Consider the following 19,949-nt stretch of genomic DNA (forward strand, 5'->3'; position numbering starts at 1 on the left):
TTTTTCTAAGTAAGATCTTTAAAGTCTGAAATTCTAGCCCACATGTTGTTTGCTCAGCATTTTTGTTGGACATCTGTAACAACATTTTTTATCCTACACTGATTGCTTTCTCACCCAAGATGTTTCTGAAACACCATTGCAGTTCCTGCATCAGGGTCCTGGGATTGGTGTGCTTGGAATGAGAAGTTAATGCTACTATCAGTTTAAATAAAAGGTTAGCGAGGTAAAGATGCCACCAACATGTTAGTTCATCCCATAGCTAAACATAAATATATTTTGGGTTACCTGATTTAGCACCTACCTTGTATTACCTTGTATTCATGAAACAAAGCAAGTATATTATCTTTCTCTCTTCCCATTGTTGCGTAAAGCCCTCCAGTGGCTTTCTCTTGCATTTAGAATAGTCTAAGTCCCTTACCATTGCTTAGCGGGGCCCACAGAAACTTTCTGCATCTTCTACCTTCCTTGTCTCGTACCATTCTCTCCTAGCTGTAGCTACATCAGCTTTCTTTTCTTCTCATAAAGACTCTGAACTCCTTAGGGCCTTTGCACCTGCTCATGGTTTCCAGCTTTCAGCTCATATTCATCTCAATGAATGAAACATGCCCTGATCAGCCTATCTATAGCTTGTTCTATTTTATTAGTTTTAAATGGTTTTTTTTTTTTTTTTTTTTTTTTTTTTTTGAGACGGAGTCTCACTCTGTCACCAGGCTGGAGTGCAGTGGCGTCATCTCGGCTCACTGCAATCTCCACCTCCCAGGTTCAAGCGATTCTTGTGCCTCAGCCTTCCGAGTAGCTGGGATTACAGGCACCCGCCACCACACCCAGCTAATTTTTGTATTTTTAATAGAGACGGGGTTTCACCATGTTGGCCAGGATGGTCTCGGTCTCTTGACCTCGTGATCTGCCTGTCTCCCACCACACCCAGCTAATTTTTGTATTTTTAGTAGAGATGGGGTTTCACAATGTTGGCCAGGATGGTCTCAATCCCTTGACCTCGTGATCCGCCTGCCTCGGCCTCCCAAAGTGCTGGGATTATAGGCATGAGCCACCACGCCTGGCCTAATTTCAAGTAAGTTTTATAAAGAAAGTAACACGATGAATTCCCGTCAGTGTCAGTGATTATTAACATTTTGTGTTCATGATCACCCAGTGAAAAGTATACCCTCGCCTCTCTTCCCAACCCATTCAATCTCTGTCATATAACTGTTTTCTGTTTTCTTCTTCTGAGGTTATCTTTTTGGTTTACTTTAGTCTGTTTTCTCCCTAAGAATGTGAGTTATATCAGAGCAGGGATCTTCTCTATCCTATGCATTCCTGTATTTACAGTACCTAGAATTGTCCTATGCATAGTAGATGTACTCAATATTTACTGAGTGAATGAATGAATGAATGAAGTAAAATTTCCAAAAGCAGGGGCTGTGTTTTATCCATATTTGTATTCTGAACTGTGTCTAGTAAAGAGCTTCACACATATTGAATGAAGTGTTTCCTGTCTATTTTTTTATTTTTATTTTTTTTTTGAGACAGAATCTCGCTCTGTCACCCAGGCTGGAGTGCAGTGGCAGTATCTCAGCTCACTGCAACCTCCACCTCCCGGGTTCAAGCGATTCTCCTGCCTCAGCCTCCCGAGTAGCTGGGATTACAGGCACACACCACCGCACCCGGCTAGTTTTTGTATTTTTAGTAAAGATGGGTTTTCACCATGTTGGCCAGGGTCTTGAACTCCTGACCTCAAGTGATCTGCCTGCCTCGACCTCCTAAAGTGCTGGGATTACAGACGTGAGCCACCGTGCCCGGCCCTGTCAACTATTTTTTTGTTGTCACTGCTCCCCTCTACTGACAGGAGATTTGTTTATATAACATAAGCCTTGTCAGGATTTTTCCAATGGGAGGAGAATGGTATAGTTTTCTTTCATTTGCTTTCTGATCCCCCTGTTTGTATAATAAAAACCAAGTGGTTTTTTTTTTTTTTTTTTTTTTTGAGACAGTCTCACTCTGTCGCCCAGGCTGGAGTGCAAGGGTGCAGTCTCGGCTCACTGCAACCTCCACCTCCTGAATTCAAACGATTCTCCTGCCTCAGCCTCCTGAGTAGCTGGGACTACAGGCATGCACCACCACACCCAACCAATTTTTGTGTTTTTAGCAGAGATGGGGTTTCACTATGTTGGCCAGGCTGGTCTCGAACTCCTGACCTCGTGATCTGCCCACCTCAGCCTCCCAAAGTGCTGGGTAATATTACAGGCATGAGTCACCACGCCCGGCCAAAACAAGCTTTGATTGACTAGAAATTTTTTTCCTTGCCAGATTTACTTGGTGGTTGTCTCTGCATAGGTAATTTATAACACATTCTAGAAGCCCACATTTGTCTTTCTTTTCTCTGATTCATTGTTTCTAGAGCTACAGAAGGTAAACGCTGGAAAGGATGTTAGAGATAATTGAGGTTTAACTCATAGTTTTACAGATGAGGATGTTGCCCAAGGTCATATAATAGGTAGTGAGTCGAATTGGGATTAGAACCGGTAGAGCCAAGCCTAGCAGTTAATAGGAAGCCCAAGACTTAATCGTTTTCTCATTGTTTCGTATTTACGAGTTCTGTTTTATCAGTTAGATTCTTAAGTTCTTTGTCATGACTGGCCGTGTATTATATTAGGCTCTTTTAGTACTTTGCATGGCCTTTAGCATTAGGGACAGAGTAATGTTTTTGGATTGAGAGTCATGTGAAGGCATTGCATTAGTTGAAAATAATTTAATTTAATATTATATTTCTACCTGCCTTATGGGAAGAGACACCTGGAGGGCAAATCTTGATTACTTGTACAATGGGTATGTAAAAAGAATTGGGAATGGGACAGATGAGATGGAGAAAATTAACAGAAGGCTGCAGATGGTGGCTTAGCACTTTGGAACGAGTCCATCAGTTCCTGCTGTCCAATCCAGTGTGAAAGATCCATCTGGGCCTCCCTTGAGTGCAAGAATGTGATGTAATGGGCCTGGGATGTGCAAGCTGGGTTTCACTGAAAGTAATTATCAGGCTGGGTCGGATAGACTTGGCAATGTTAGATATAAGATACAAGATGGGAAGAACTTAAGACTTGGGTTAGGCAGATCCTTAATATAGGACCTATCTTCCCATTTATCTGGTAAAATCCAGACCCTTGGCACCTTGGTCCTTGTTTTTGTTTTTTATTAAAACATCTTACATAAATGTCAAAATTTAAAACAGTACCTTTCTCTTTCAAAAAAATTATGGTAAACATTTTAGGAAATTGAGATAAGCAAAAAGAAGAAAATAGTTGTAATTACTTCGAGCCTATATAGGTCTACCTATGTATATATACTGATACATGTAAAATGTATCATATGATATATATTTTTATGGCTTTTTAAAGGTAATATATAATGTTTTTCATGTTAATATGTAGACCTAATGTCACTGTAATTCAGATATGGCCATGCTGTCACTTACACCCTATTGTCGGACATCAAGGTTTTTTCCAATCTTAAATGGACCAACAGTGCTAAGATGACATCTCTGTGTAAGTGTATACATGACTCTTTTCTTAGGATGTAACTTCATAGTGGAGTGTGTCATCTCAAAGTCATGGACTAGTAAATTTCTGAAATATTTTAATGGCCAGTATTCTCTAATATCATGGCTAATATTCTCAAAACTTGCCTTATTTCTTCTGCATGTCAAATAAACAGTGATCCTTAGCTGTGGCTGCAGTTCTGTTTTATTATAACTAGAAAAGACTGGGGAAGGGTCATTTCTGTTTGTTGAGTCTAGTTCCCCAAAATACAGTAATAGAAGTTGTCACCATCCATTGTTGATAATGCGATTCAGTCCAGTTGGTAAAGTCATTCTGCTGCTTACAGTTGCACGTGGTTTTCAGTTTCTAGCTCTTCTTTCCTTGTTCATTCCCCGCCCCACCCCCACACTCTTCACTACTTTGTGTGCCCAAAGCAGGCCTGGGTTTGGCTTGGCTCCCATTCTTAGGGCTAAAGAGGCCTTTGGCTCCCAGCTCCTAATTCAGTAGCATTTGCTGATTTTCACATTGTGGGGAGACATAAGGGCTGTCTCTGCCCTCCTGCCTTCACCAGAGGTAAGTGATGGAAGGGTATTGCTATGGGGTCAGAGACAAGGTGGAGAACCCCCTTTCCAGAGACTCTGCTAAAGGAAAATTAGGACTTCGGAGGTTGAGGAAACTGTCCCTCAGCCCGCCTGGGAAGCTCTTTGAAGCCATTCTTGAGTCTCCATCCGCCTTGTATTGTGTCTTTGTGTGGAGACAGGTGGCGGGCGGCCTTCTGGGTGAGGGGGATGGAACCATGACCACCTCTGGCAGGCGTCGGGCAGAGCCACCCCTTTCCTTTCTCGTGGCAGTGCGGGTGCGGCCCATCTGTATATCTGTGCCTCCGCATTCTGTTCTTGAGGACGATGCTGCTTTTTTTGCGGCCAGGCTGCAATCGGACTTCTGATTAGACATTGTTAAGTTTTCCTCAGGAGATGCCTGACATCCTCTTTAAAACTGGTCTGAGGTTGAGAGTGCCTGGCCCTCTCCAGCCTCTCTTGGGGTGCACACACCTCTCTTTGGCCTTGTTGGGAATACTCCTTTTGCAGAGCCTTTGGTCTTCCTGGAGTCAGTGGTGAGGCTGGTGGTGGATGAGGGTTATCTGATGGGGTATGAGCCTCCCATAAGGGGAGTAGTATCAGAAAAGTATTCTTGTGGGGAAAACACAGGGGAGAACAAAGAGAGCAGGTTGATGGTTCTAACCTTGGAGAGTGTGAAGGGAAACAGGGCACTGACAGCAGCAGAGGGCACGACATGCTCCTTTGCAGGATTTCTTTGTTTCCAAGCAAATACCCTATAAGATCTGCAGTCTGTTTTGGTTGCTTTTAATTGTTTTGAGGCACGTTCTTAATGTATTGCTGTGTCTTGGCCGTGATTACCTCACTTCCTTAAGCTCACTATTCCTGCAGCTGCCTGGCTTACAGACTCCATTAGCATTGTTCAGACCTGGGGATCTTAGCAGCAGGGACAAGAGGTAGAGTCCTTCACTGCAGGACTCTACCTGTAGTCTTTCATTTGGTATTCAGTATGATATTTTGGGCCTGCTCGCCAAACTATTCTGTAAGCTAGATGTGTGGTCTAAAGATAGTCCAAATTTCATGTGCATTTGGAAGGAGGATTATTATTATTATTATTATTATTATTTTTTTTTTTGAGATGGAGTCCCGCTCTGTCGCCCAGGCTGGAGTACACTGGCGCGATCTCAGCTCACTGCAAACTCCACCTCCCAGGTTCATGCCATTCTCCTGCCTCAGCCTCCCGAGTAGCTGGACTACAAGCGCCTGCCACCACGCCCGGCTAATTTTTTTGTATTTTTAGTAGAGACGGGGTTTCACCGTGTTAGCCAGGATGGTCTCGATCTCTTGACCTTGTGATCCGCCTGCCTCGGCCTCCCAAAGTGCTGGGATTACAAGTGTGAGCCACCACGCCCGGCCTATTATTATTATTTTTTGAGACGGAGTCTTGCTCTGTTGCCCAGGCTGGAGTGCAGTGGCGCGATCTCTGCTCACTGCAAGCTCCGCCTCCCTGGTTCACACCATTCTCCTGCCTCAGCCTCTTGAGTAGCTGGGACTACAGGTGCCTGCCACCACGCCTGGCTAATTTTTTGTATTTTTAGTAGAGACGGGTTTTCACTATGTTAGCCAGGATGGTCTCGATCTCCTGCCCTCATGATCCTCCCGCCTTGGCCTCCCAAAGTGCTGGGATTACAGGCATGAGCCACTGCGCCCGGCGGAAGGAGGATTATTAATCACTCTAGATCCCTAGGAGACAGAGATACTCAGTGTTGACAGAGTTTTGAAGTGTATTGCAGGTACTTTATTACTGATTGTGAATTCCCTAAGTTGGCAAATTATACACCTAAAAAGTTAGAGTAGATGCAAAGTTATTTTTGTAATTTTCTCACTCACAGTTTCTTTTTTTCTTTCTTTTTTAGAATGAAACTCATTTATTATATCAGTTTTCTTTTTGTTTTGCCTGATTTTTTTTTTATTATTATACTTTAAGTTCTAGGGTACATGTGCACAGCGTGCAGGTTTGTTACATATCTATATATGTGCCATGTTGGTGTGCTGCACCCATTAACTTGTCATTTACATTAGGTATATCTCCTAATGGTATCCCTCCCCCCTCCACCCACCCCACGACAGGCCCCGGTGTGTGATGTTCCTCTTCCTGTGTCCAAGTGTTCTCATTGTTCAATTCCCACCTGTGCTCACTCACATTTTCACATGCTCTCTAGGACGGGAGAAAACTGGTTGGGGTGAGGCATTGGGGGCAGTGGGAGTGCATTATAGCTAGTACCCCCCAGAGCCTGTGTGTGATTTATCTTGAGCCTTTCTTAGTGGTGTACCTGTTTGGGGGCATGCTTACATGTTGAAGGCATCTGTTTGTCTCCAGTGATTAATTTCTGAGGTGTGGTTTATAAAGTGAGAATCAATTTTGGACAGTGTAAAAATATATATGATATACATTTTTACTAAATTGTCTCTTACTTGGGGCATAGGAGTATGTGTAATATGAATGGTTAATTCACTTAGAAGCCATTCGTGTTGGTACTTTCAGTGCCTAGCGGTGGGCACTATAAAGTCATTACATGAATGCATATGAACCTTACCTGTTAACAGACATATGGCTTATAGTCTCAGTTACTGACTTTATTTTTTCAGCTGAAATGAAGTTTCTCTTCTTCTCCTTCTTTGTTCTTCCTTTCTTCTTCTTGAGACAGGGTCTCTGTCGCCCAGGCTGGAATGCAGTGGCACAATCTCAGCTCACTGCAACCTCTACCTCCCAGGCTCAAGCCATCCTTCCACCTTAGCCTCCCAAGTAGCTGGGATCACAGACGGGTGCGCCACCGTGCCTGGCTGATTTTTGTATTTTTTGTAGAGATGAAGTTTCGCCATATTGCCCAGACTGGTCTCAAACTCCTGGACTCAAGCGATCTTCCTTCCTTGGCTTCCCAAAGTGCTGGGATTACAGGCGTGAGCCACGATGTCTGGCCTACTGTTTTTTAATAGTTCATTTAAATTACTGTGCCTTTTACAGTTGGTATTTACACCATGCATAGGATAAAATGGGGAGATGTCTTAAAGTAGTATAGGAAAGCCTCCAACAGTCAGGAAAACCTGCACCTGGGTGGATCAGCACTTATACTTACTTTTGCCTTAGGCTTTCTTCGTGAAATGGAAGGTTTGTGTTTTTAAGTGGGTCAGAAATTGGAACTTTAAAATGTTGGTTTCAGCAATTTCGGTTTATCTATTCCTTACTTTCATCTACAAATAATTTGAAACTTTTATCTCTCTGTTGTTTGTTCATTAGCCCATCAATCCGTCCATCCGTTGGTCCATTGTGTAGCATCCATTGCAACACACCTTTCTCTTAGATTTAATTTTTTGTTCATTGGAGATTCGAGGGCTCCCCACCAAATCCAGAGGTCCAGGTTTCCCAGTACACTCATGATTTTTGGGAAGAAACTGTTTTTAGGATTGCCATTCGTGTTTCCAGGCCCTTCCCATTTTTGTGTTAGATTAAAATGGTGACAACATGAAGCCTGCAGTCAATGTGAAGGGAGTTGGGTGCCTTTCTTAGTGAGATAACTTAAAGGGAACCTTTGAATATGGCTCTCTAAATAGTGACCGATCTCTTACAAAATATGTTGGCATATATAGAGTTCAAAGGTAAGCTAGAGACATGAAGAAAGGAGCAGTGATTTATATTTATCACTTCCTTAAAAATGATTACTAATATGGAATTTAGAATTTCTCTTTGCTTTGTGAGTCAAGAAGATGGAATATATATACGTTTAATTTTTTTTCTATACCTTTGTCACTGACCTTTTTTTGTATTTGTTTCCTTTGCCCTCAGATATTGACAAATTGCATCCTCCTCATTAATGCTCTGAATGATAAAATGGGTAAAACCAAATAGGGTATGTTGGTTAGGATTTTGGTCCCACAATCTAGGCTATGGGAGTTCAAATCTTGATCATACTATATTATTACATTGTTATTTTGAGACAGAGTCTTGCTCTGGTCGCCCAGACTGGAGTACAGTGGCACCATCTTGGATTCAAGCAATTCCCGTGCCTCCGCCTCCCTAGTAGCTGGGATTACAGGCACGTGCTATCATGCCCAGCTAATTTTTGTATTTTTAGTAGAGACACGGTTTCACGATGTTGGCTGAACTGGTCTGGAACCGCTGGCCTCAAGTGATCTGCCTGCCTCAGGCTCCCAAAGTGCTGGGATTACAGGCGCGACCCACCACACCTGGCATTGATCATACTATTATAGATGGATCATGATTCTTCCAATTTGGAACCTTAGATTGTGTCAGTAGCTTTACTTTTTTTCTTTTTAAATAAAGCACCATTGGATACCAAATGTGCACATTTATGATTATTTCCATATAGTAACTCCTAAAAGTGTCACAGTATGAATCTTTTTAAAGTCTCTTGATACGTGTATCACATCGACATTGTTGTCAGATTCATTTTTTTTTTTTTTTTTTGAGACGGAGTCTCGCTCTGTCACCCAGGCTGCATGCAGTGCAGTGGCGCGATCTCAGCTCACTGCAAGCTCCGCCTCCGGGTTCACGCCATTCTCCTGCCTCAGCCTCCCGAGTAGCTGGGACTACAGGCACCCGCCACCACGCCCGGCTAAATTTTTTGGTATTTTTAGTAGAGACGGGGTTTCACCGTGGTCTCTATCTCCTGACCTCATGATCCGCCTGCCTCGGCCTCCCAAAGTGCTGGGATTACAAGTGTGAGCCACCGCGCCCGGCCTCATTTTTTTTTTTTTTTTTTTTTTAACGACAAAGGGACTTTGATAAAGTTTATCACATATAGTGGTAGATGTTTTACCTTGTTAATTCTTGAAGAAACTTATTTTTTGATTGGCTTTACTCCATGCGTTTCACAAGTTTCTGTTGCAGGCATTTGAATAGAAATGGCATTTAGATAAATTTAAATGTAGGCCTACCAACAACCATTGACTGGCACTATCTTTATAACAACTTAAAAAGCTGTACTTAGTGAAACTAATATTAATCACTGTCAGGTTTTGACAAGTCTTGTAAAAAGGGAGGAAAAAATAGGTTAAAGGTGTTACGATTTCTGCTTAGGATGAAAAGTAAAATTGTGGCTCTCTGGAATTTACTTGGAAGCAGATATTCTGAATAGCTGAGATTTCCATATAATGGAGTTTACTACAGTTTACTACTTGTGGCCTGAAAAAAATTTTTTTTAATTGATACGGGATCTTGCTATGTTGCCCCAGGCTGCCCTCCAACTCGTGGCCTCAAGCCATTCACATGAGCAGCTGGGACTATAGGCAGCATTCCACAACACCCAGCCTGACCTCTTATTTTATTTTAGTATTTTTTTGAGACAGACCCTTGTTTTTCACCCAGGCTGGAGTGCAGTGGCGTCATCTTGGCTCACTGCAACCTCTGCCCCCCAGGTTCAAGGGATTCTCATGCCTCAGCCTCCCTAGTAGCTGGGACTATAGACACGTGCCACCATGCCTGGCTAATTTTTTGTATTTTTAGTAGAGACAGGATTTCACCATGTTGGTCAGGCTGGTCCTGAACTCCTGACCTCAAGTGATCCACCAGCCTCGGCCTCCCAAAGTGCTGATATTACAGGTGTGAGTCACTGTGCCCGGCCCTCAATTTTAAATTTTCTGCTTTTGAGAAGAATCTTGATAGAACGTATTATACTTCTTAGCCTTAAAAAAAAAACATAAAAACCAATCATCTTTGAGGTATCATTTGTATACAATTAATTACACAGATTGTAAGTATACAGTTGAGTTTTGACAGCTGTATACAAGTATATAACCACCACCCCCCAAAAAATATAAATCATTTTCATTCCCCAAGAAAGTTCTCTCATGCCTTGTGCAGTCAAATCTGCCCCACCACACATACCCTGCCCCAGGCAATGGCTGATGTGATTTCTCTCACTACAGATAAATTCGTCTGTCCTGGAAAATAAGTGGAATCATAACATATGCCATTTTACTTGTCCTTCCCAGGCTAATGTATGGGATATACTTTTATCTAGTCCCAGTAGTTGTGCATCCTCAAGCCTATGTGTTGCTGCACTGCACTGTAGCCTAGTGGTTCATTTTCGTTCTGCTGAGCTGTGTCTGTCTTTGCCTGGAACTGTAGTAGCCCCATAGTTAGGTACTGGGAGAGGGAGGTTTCTGTTGCACCTCATGTCAGAAACCAACTCCCTTTTACTTGCATTTGTTCACATACACTTTCCTAATAGTTTTCTGTTTCTGTTATAATTAGTTGTGAGCTGTGCAGCCGTGTAACAAACTTTGTTTAAGTATTGTTTTGTTTTTCTGGTCTCCAGATGAGCTATATAAAAATGAGGTTAGGTCAGTCTCGCTGTGTGCCACACACTCGTGAGGGGCAGCTCCTCTAGTGCCTGGCGTCAGACATGGCAGAGGCGATGGATTTGGGCAAAGACCCCAGTGGACCCATCCATTCCTCGACTCTGTTGGAGAGAGGGAGGACAGCAGCTCTGTGTCCTTCCATGTGGGGCCCAGCCCGGCCGAGCTCATCCTGCAGGGTGACCGCACTGTCGGGTCCTGGGAGGCGCGGGCCGAAGCCTTGGGCCACTTCATCTCCACAGGTACATCCTGGACTGGTGGAGCCAGCGAGAGGCTGGAGCTGGAGGCTATCGGCTGGGCCCCGCCTCGCCTCAGGGGACACTGCTCGGAAACAAAGCCCAGGGCCCTGGCCAAGGGCACCACGGAAGGGCCTTCCCAGACGCGGATGACGTGGCCGTCCTGACTGACGGGAAGGAAAATGGCTGCTCGGCCAGCTCCATCACCAGCAGCGGCTTGTGGACAACTCGCCCACGCAGCCCTGGTGGCGGTCCCTGAAGCCCCCGCGGGGCCAGGAGCACGAGCACTTGCCAGGGGACGCCCGGAGCGCCCCTCCTCCCAAAGCTCCCGCGGAAGACTGGAGCAGGCCACCGGGCCGCGGATAAGGGAAGTGAGAGAACTCCACATCGGCCTGAAGAAGAGCATGTGAAGGTAGAAATCCAGGAGAGTGAAGAAGCGCTGGAAAAGATGCTTGCAGAAGCCATCCGGGGATTGGAGGAGGTTGTGGTGGATGAGAACCCTGATTTTGAAATACATTTAACAATGTGTGATGAGGATCCCCCATGCCTGAGGAAGACTCAGAAATACAGTCTGATCAGGAAGAAGAAGAAGAAACAGTTTCTCCAGTGGAAGTGGGAGCCGCCATTATGATCATTCCGCAGTTAATAGAGAAATTTAACTTGGATCTATCAACAGTTACACAGGCCTTCCTAAAAAATAGTGGCGAGCTGGAGGCTGCTTCCTCCTTCGTAGCGTGCGGTCAGAGAGCTGATGGATAACCCGTTTGGTCCCAACAAGATGACATAGGTTTGTAAAAAGATGATGGGGATAACAGAGAGGCATTGGTCAAAAAATTTGGTGTTTAGAATGTAGCTCAGAGGATTGAGTTTCGAAAGAAATAATTGGCAAGATGATGAGAAAAAAAAGTCATGGCAGATGAGGTGGTTCAAAAAAATTGTGACCATTTAACTTAAGTGCCAGTTCCAATGCAAGAACTCTCTAATCTTCTGACCATTGCTGCTGTTACTCTGTGAGTCCCAGATTTTGTAGCCAAGCAGAATTGTAGAGGGGAGGATAAAAAGAAAACAAATTGGATGTATTTACAGCTGTCCTTGAACAAGTATCAATATTTATGAAAGGAAGATTTAAACCAGAGAGGAGTTGGTCTACATAGTAGTAATCCTTTGTTGGAATGGAACCCTTGCTATATTAGTGACGAAGTCAAAGGAAATTTAGGAGGCATAGGGCATTTCAGGCAGCATAAGTAATCTCCTATCCTTTGGCAGAAGCTCCTTTAGATTGTGATGGATTCCAAATAATTAATTTAGAAATATGGGAAGATTTAATTATGAGGCCTTAAACATGGATTATCCCCAGACCCTTGTCGTTTCTCTCAATGAGCTCTGAGTTCTAGACTGCTTTGAAAATGCCATATTCGTTTTGCTAACTTAGTATTTATTTGGGGACCTTGTTCCTTGGCTGTTCTTTTCTTGGAACCCTTCTCAGTCAAGTCTGTAGGATGTCTTTCTTTACCCGCCACTCACTCAATTTTGTTTAGAACACGCATGCAACCCTAAGGAGTCTCAAGAATAAGCTTACTTGGTTATTGTGTTATTTATTGAGCATAGTTTGTCCCAACCATTGTGTTAGATTATAAAAATTAGTGGATTGACTCCACTTTGTTGTGTTGTTTTCATTATTGAAAATAAATATAACTTTGTATTTGAAAAAAAAATGAGGTGTTATGGCATGATAAAACACAGTAAAGTTGTACCTCAGCATTTTGATTTAGGGATTTTCTGCTCATCTTATTTACACTTTTATCACTTTAATGTTTATCTGTATGCATTTATCACTTTATTATCTTAAATAAACTTCTAATTTCTCAAAAAGTTTTAGATTTGCAGCAAAAATGGAGAGGAAGGTACAGAGATTACATAACTTATATTACCCCTGTCCCTCACCCACATTGATAGGTATTGTGAGGACCTTGTAATAACGATAGTCCTAATTCTTTCCTCCCATCCCTGTATCGTTGCTGTCTGTCATTTTACTTAGCGACACCGACACGTATAAGTACACATCAATGTATATCATAGAATACATTGTTGCCATTCCTATTTTGAACACACTCATTAGCTAAGAATTTTTTTTTTAAGTTTTTATATTAGCCTCATTCATTCTCCAGTGCTTTTTCTTCGTGTGGATCGGAGTTTCTGACCTGTATCATTTCCATTCTCTCAAGATTTTTTTTTTGGCTGGGCACGGTGGCTCACACCTGTAATCCCAGCACTTTGGGAGGCCGAGGTGGTGGATCACAATTCGGACCAGCCTGGCCAGCATAGTGAAACCCCGTCTCTACTAAAAATACAAAAAAAATCAGCCAGGCTTGGTGGCGGGCGCCTGTAATCCCAGCTACTCAGGAGGCTGAGGCAGAAGAATTGCTTGAACCCGGGAGGCAGAGGTTGCAGTGAGCCGAGATCCCACCATTACACTCCAGCCTGGGCGACAGAGCGAGACTCCGTCTTGCACTGGGTGTTCCCTTCCCCTGGGTCAGTTAGGCTCTGATAAAACCCCATCTCTACTAAAAAAAAAAAAAAAAAAAAAAAAAAAAAAAAAAATTTATTTTTTTTTTAAATTTCTTACAAGGCAGGTCTACACATCTCCTCAATTGTGGTTGCAGAAAGTCTTTATTCTCCTTCACTACACAAGGATACTTTGTCAGGGTACAGAATTCTAGGTTGGTGGGTTTTTTCTCTCATCACTTTATTTCACTCCCCTCTTGTCTTGCTTGCCTGGTTTCTGAGAAGTCAGATATACAGTAATTCTTATCGTCTATAGAGAAGGTGTTTTTTTTCCCCCTCTGGCTTCTTGCAGGATGTTTTCTTTCTTTATATGTATTTTTCTGTAGTTTGGATGTGACATGCTTAGAGTAGTTTTGTTTTGTTTTGTTTTTGTTTTGAGACAGGGCCTTACTCTGTGGCCTAGGCTGGAGTGCAGTGGCGCGATCTCGGCTCACTGCAACCTCCACCTCCTGGATTCAAGCAGTTCTTCTGCCTCAGCCCCCCGAGTAGCTGGGATTACAGGTGCGCACCACCAGGCCCAGCTAATTTTTTGTACTTGTAGTAGAGACGGGGTTTTACTATGTTGGCCAGGCTGATCTCGAACTCCTGACCTCAGGTGATCCGCCTGCCTCAGCCTCCCAAAGTGCTGGGATCCCATGCCTGGCCTTAGAGTAGTTTTTTGAGCATTCGTTGTGCTTGGTGTTCTCTGAACTTCCTTAGATCTGTGGTTTGGTGTCTGACGTTAATTTGGATAAATTTTCAGTCATTTCAAATATTTCTTCCTTTCTTCTCCTCTTGGCATTTTCATGTGTTTATATTACACCTTTTGTACTTGTCCCAGAGTTCTTGGGTATTCTGGTTTTTTTTGTCTTTTTCTTTTCCTTTGGTTTTCAGTTTGTATTGCTACATCCTTAAGCTCAGAGATTATTATTTTTTTTCAGCGGTGTCCACTCTCCTAATGAGCCCGTCAGTGGCATTCTTCATTTCTGTCACCATGCTTTGCTCTCTGGAACTTATTTTCATTTTTTCTTAGAATTCCCATCTCCCTGCTCACACTGCCCACGTGTTCCTGCAAGCTGCCTACTTTCTCCATTAGAGTCCTTCACATTAATCAGAGTTGGTTTCAGTTTCCTGCCTGATAGTTCCACTTCCCTGCCCTCTCTTAGTCTGGTTCCGATGAGTCTGGTTTGATGCTTGTTCTGCCTCTTCACACTACTTTTTGCCTTTTAGTGTGCCTTGCAGTTTTTCTTGGTAGTTGGACAGGATGTACTGGGTGAAGTAGGCCTTTAGCAATGTGGTGGTGAGGAGTGGGAAAGCAGGAAGCGTTCTTTAGTCTTAGGATTAGGTCTCAGCCTTTCAGTGAGCAGCTGCCTGTGGATGGCGAACTTCACACATGCTTCTTTGTTATCCCCCCCACCCTTCATGGGACAAGATGGCTAGACTGGACTGGAGTTGGGTGTTCCCTTCCCCTGCGTTTGTCAGTTAGGCTCTGATAAAACCCTGTCTCTACTAAAAATACGAAAAATTAGTCGTGTGTGGTGGCACACGCCTATAGTCGCAGCTACTCAGGAGGCTGAGGCAGCAGAATCACTTGAACCCAGGAGGTGGAAGCTGCAGTGAGCCAAGATCGCGCCACTGCACTCCAGCCTGGGCGACTGAGCGAGACTTCGTCTCCAAAAAAAAAAGAAAGAAGAAGAATTAAGTGCTCTGGCCTGTTTCAGAATGGCTCCTTTGCAGAGTGGTCTCCTGCTTCTGGCAAGAGAGGATTTTTCTGCTACTCGCCATGATAACCTGGTGGAACTCCAGAGGTAAATCTTAGAAGAACTGCCCCCTGCACACCATGAGTGGGTTCCCCTGGAGTTTTCAGCTCTCAGATTTGTTCACCCTGAGGCACTGGTTCCCTTGTAGGTTTCTTCTCTGGTCAGTTATGATACCCGGTATTCCCGGCTGCCTCCAGTTTGGGGCACTGTGATTTGCCCTGTGACCTCATCTCTTTGAGGAATCTAAGAAGACTTGTTTCGTCTTCAGTGTGTTTACCTTTTTACTTGTTTAGTCGGACTTCCAAACTCCTCACACGCTGAACCGGAATCCCATTTAGCATCGTTTTAAAGCCTCAGTATGCATAAATAATACTTTGCCTTTTCCACCTTAATATTTTCCATTCTTTTTGTTTTCTGTCACTCTGCATCTTCTATTCAGAGCCTATAGCTCTTGAGATTCTGTCATTGTAAGCACATCTTAAAATATTTTTATATTATATTACCAGAATATGCTGAGGAATTAAGTGAACTTTGAGAAGATAATTGTTACCTACCAGGCTAGTCTTGAACTCCTGGGTTCAAGCAATCCTCCTGCCTCAGCCTCCCCAAGTGCTGGGATTACAGGTGTGAGCCACCACACATGGCCATGGTTACTTTTTGTTTTTAAGTTTGGTGAAGTTTTAATGACCAAGTCTAAGGGTTGGAGTGAGTAGGGATTACTCTGTTAGCAGGCTCTGGGAGTCTCATGGTCATGTAGAAAAAGGGATTCCTCAACAATGGGGAGTGTGGTCATCTCCCTCAATTGCAGACACACCTTAAGTTCAGGGAGACATCTCTCCACACTTGGACCATCTTCACAGACCCTGGCGGGAGTCGATGGGCAAAGCTGTAACAGTGATGGCCATTTAGCATTGCCTGGTATTCATTGTCCAGCACGATGATTTGGAGCTCAAATACTCTGCCATCCTCAAAGGGCATATTGTTGGATCTCTCCTCACACTTCGAGGCCCACACTCATGGCTGTTCGTGATCACCCAGTGGCCAAAGTACACTCAGAAATGGAAGGCGATGTCTGAGTGCTCATCGTCCCCCTGTGGAAATGCACCTGCAGCTGTGGGTTGTTGAAAGGGAGGATTGGTGTCCCTCTCTCATGCAAGAACCAGTAGACAAGGATACAGGCCGTGTGTGGGGCACGGGCTCTCCCTCTGGGCGGCTCCTGTGAATTGTGACCAGTCTTCTCCATGGTTCCTTCTAAAGCCGTGTTTTTGCCCTAGACATTAATATAAGAAATATTTATTGCTTGCTTTTTACTAGCTGTTTTGCCAGACAACAGAGAGGTCGAAGACAAGACGGAGTCCTTGTGTTTCAGAATGATCTAATCTAATATCTAAAATTCAGGCTTCTTTCTTTGCAGTGTCTATTCTTGAAGCTTGGCTTTTACGTTAACTATGCATTTACTTGCCTTTTGAAAAATGCTAAGAAAGTGTCTTGTGCTTGTTTCCTTCTCACTACTTTTGGTTTGTTTTGTTTAGTAAATTTGTTTGGAAAGATGCATGTGGTTGCTTCTCCTTTTGGAGTCCAGGTGTAGTGTGGTATGGTCTTCAGAGGTTATAAATTGCATCTAGTATCTGAGGAAGATGATCTTAATCTCATGTATGTGAACACAGGTGAATATGTATGTAGCAGCACCCTGGAATGATTTTTGGTGTGAGAACAACTGAGCTTGGAACCGTCAAGCTGCCTTCTGTTCTGGACCCATTTGGTCCCGGTTTTCTTGTGCTTTGTAATTCTTACTTTCAGTACATATTTATTGAGGACCTATAACATGTCAGGTTTTAGGTGCTGAGTACAGGAAGTCAAATAAGTTAAAGACAACTAAATACTATATGGGCTCTGATAGGAATAGGACTATGCGAAAGGATACCTTGGGCACACAGAGCAAATACATCTAAATGAGACTTGGGATTGAGAACGGCTTCCCAGGACAGCAGAGCTTGAGTTAAGTTGAAGAAGCAAGTGTAGGAATTAGCTTGGGCAGAGTTGATGGGTCTTAGAGGAGAAGCAGCATTCTAGTCAGTGGAAACTTTTGTCTCTTGGTTTCTAGTCCAGGCGGATAGACCAAGGGTCTAATCTAGAGATAAACCAGATAGGAGGTTAACATTTAATTAAATGAGAGATGATGATGACTCTGAACTAGACTGGTGACGGTGGGAATAAAGAATAGGGGCCATAAAAGTGAAGTTAAAGAGAAAGGAAAGGAGATAAGATCTACAGAAATTGGTGAATAGTTCAAAGTGGGAGTGTGGGAATGGCGTCCGTGCTCCTTCCCAGAATTCTGCTTTTGGTGGCTGAGATACAGAGGAATTTCCTTTTTAACCATATATCAAGCTAAGAGATTAGGAAATAAACCCTCAGGTACTCATCATATATATAGCTTCAGCAGTTACCAGCTGAAGGCCAGTCTTGTTTTATCTGTTTCCCCCCACTCAGATTATTTGAAGCAAATCCCAGACATCGTATCATTTCATCCATGAATGTATCCATTTGTCCATCCAAAAGACACTGGTCTTTAAAAAAACAAAAACCCACAATACATTATCACACATAAAAAGATGAAAAAGAATTCCTTAATGTTGTCAAATTTCAGATTTCCATAGTGGTCCTCCCTATTTTTTACAATTTGTTTAAAGTCACATTCAAATAAAGTCCATATGTTGTAAATGGTTCTATTCTTTTTTTTTTTTTTCTTCCCTGAGACAAGTCTCTCTCTGTCTCCCAGGCTGGAGTGCAGTGGCACGATTTCAACTCACTGCAACCTCTGCCTCCCAAGTTCAAGGGATTCTCCTGATTCAGCCTCCCAAGTAGTTGCGACTGCAGGCATGCGCCACCATGCCCAGCTAATTTTTGTATTTTTAGTAGAGACGGGGTTTTACCATATTGGCCAGGCTGGTCTCAAACTCCTGACCTCAGGTGATCCCACCCGCCTCAGCCTCCCAAAGTGTTGGGATTACAGGCGTGAGCCACTATGCCCGGCCTAAATATTTTTTTATTCTATACCTTTCCCCTTTTTCTTGCAGTTTATGTTTTGGAGAAACCAGGTTTCTCTTTTTCTGTAGATTTTCCCAGTTTGGAAGTTGGTTATTTTATCTCCGTTGAATCATTTAACATGTTCTTCAGTTCTCTCTGTGTCCTATAAATTGGTGGTTAAATTTGATCAAATTCAGATTTATGTTGGGGGAACACAAATTCTTTTTTTTTTTTTTTAATTATACTTTAAGTTCTAGGGTACATGTGCACAACGTGCAGGTTTGTTACATAGGTATACATGTGCCATGTTGGTTTGCTGCACCCATCGTCATTTACAGCAGGCATTTCTCCTAATGCTATCCCTCCGCCAGCCCCCTACCCCACGACAGGCACTGGTGTGTGATGTTCCCCAAGTGTTCCTGTGTCCAAGTGTTCTCATTGTTCAATTCCAACCTTAGACTGAGAATATGCGGTGTTTGGTTTTCTGTCCTTGTGATAGTTTGATGAGAATGATGGTTTCCAGCTTCATCCATGTCCCTGCAAAGGACATGAACTCATCCTTTTTTTAATGGATGCATATTATTCCATGGTGTATATGTGCCACATTTTCTTTATCCAGTCTACCATTGATGGACATTTGGGTTGATTCCAAGTCTTTGCTATTGTGAATAGTGCCACAATAAATATACGTGTACCTGTGTCTTTATAGTATCATGATTTATAATCCTTTGGGTATATATCCAGTAATGGGATCACTGGGTCAAATGGTAACTGTGTTCGGAATTGATTCCTTCTGGTGGGTTCTTGGTCTCGCTGACTTCAAGAATGAAGCCGTAGACCTCATGGTGAGTGTTACAGCTCTTAAAGGTGGCGCGTCCAGAGTTTGTTCCTTCTGGTGGGTTTGTGGTCTCGCTGACTTAGGAGTGAAGCCGCAGACCCTTGCAGTGAGTGTTACAGCTCTTAAAGGTGGTGCGGACCCAAAGAGTGAGCAGCAGCAAGATTTATTATGAAGAGCAAAAGAACAAAGCTTCCACAGCATGGAAGGGGACCAGGGCGGGTTGCAACTGCTAGCTTGGGTGGCCAGCTTTTATTCCCTTATTTGGCCCCTCCCATGTCATACTGATTAGTCCATTTTACAGAGTGCTGATTGGTCCATTTTTACAGAATGCTGATTGGTGCATTTACAATCCTCTAGCTAGACAGAAAAGTTTTCCAAGTCCCCACCTGACCCAGCTGGCTTCATCTCTCAGTATTTCTAGTTGTAGATCCTTGAGGAATCGCCACACTGTCTTCCAAAATGGCCAAACTAATTTACACTCCCACCAAGGGTGTAAAAGCCTTCCTATTTCTCCACATCCTCTCCAGCATATGTTGTTTCCTGACTTTTTAATGATCGTCATTCTAACTGGTGTGAGATGGTATCTCATTGTGGTTTCGATCTGCATTTCTCTGATGACCAGTGATGATGAGCATTTTTTCATGTGTCTGTTGGCTGCATAAATGTCTTCTTTTGAGAAGTGTCTGTTCATATCCCTTGCCCACTTTTTGATGGAGTTGTTTTTTTCTTGTAAATTTGTTTAAGTTGTTTGTAGATTCTGGATATTAGCCCTTTGTCAGATGGTTAGATTGCAAAAGTGGGGGAACACAAATTCTTAATGGATGGTGATGGAAGTAGTCACATAATGTCTGCTGTCTCTGAGATGTGAACAGACATTGATGGTTATTGCCTAGATCCTAGATCCATTATTTTCTAGGGCTTGCACAGTGGCAATTTTTTTCTTTTTAGCGTTAGTACCTTCAGAGTGCACAGTACTTACACAATGGCGATAATTTAATTTTTGGTCATTCATTCTTCAAAGATAACTGGAATATCTTTATAAAGAGAAACTTATCATCAAACATTTGATTATCCTG

At 43.1% G+C, this 19,949-nt stretch overlaps 1 protein-coding gene and 1 pseudogene across 5 annotated transcripts in view; both read left to right on the forward strand.

The window, feature by feature from the left end:
• The window catches only part of LOC100607558 (cat eye syndrome critical region protein 2), a 194,109-nt gene that overhangs the window by 40,770 nt on the left and 133,390 nt on the right, over positions 1-19,949 (forward strand). The window lies entirely within an intron of this gene.
• On the forward strand, positions 10,516-11,586 carry LOC100593064 (annotated as a pseudogene).

The sequence above is a fragment of the Nomascus leucogenys genome, chromosome 7b (genome assembly GCF_006542625.1).
Source record: "Nomascus leucogenys isolate Asia chromosome 7b, Asia_NLE_v1, whole genome shotgun sequence".
In the NCBI taxonomy this organism is placed as follows: Eukaryota; Metazoa; Chordata; class Mammalia; order Primates; family Hylobatidae; genus Nomascus; species Nomascus leucogenys.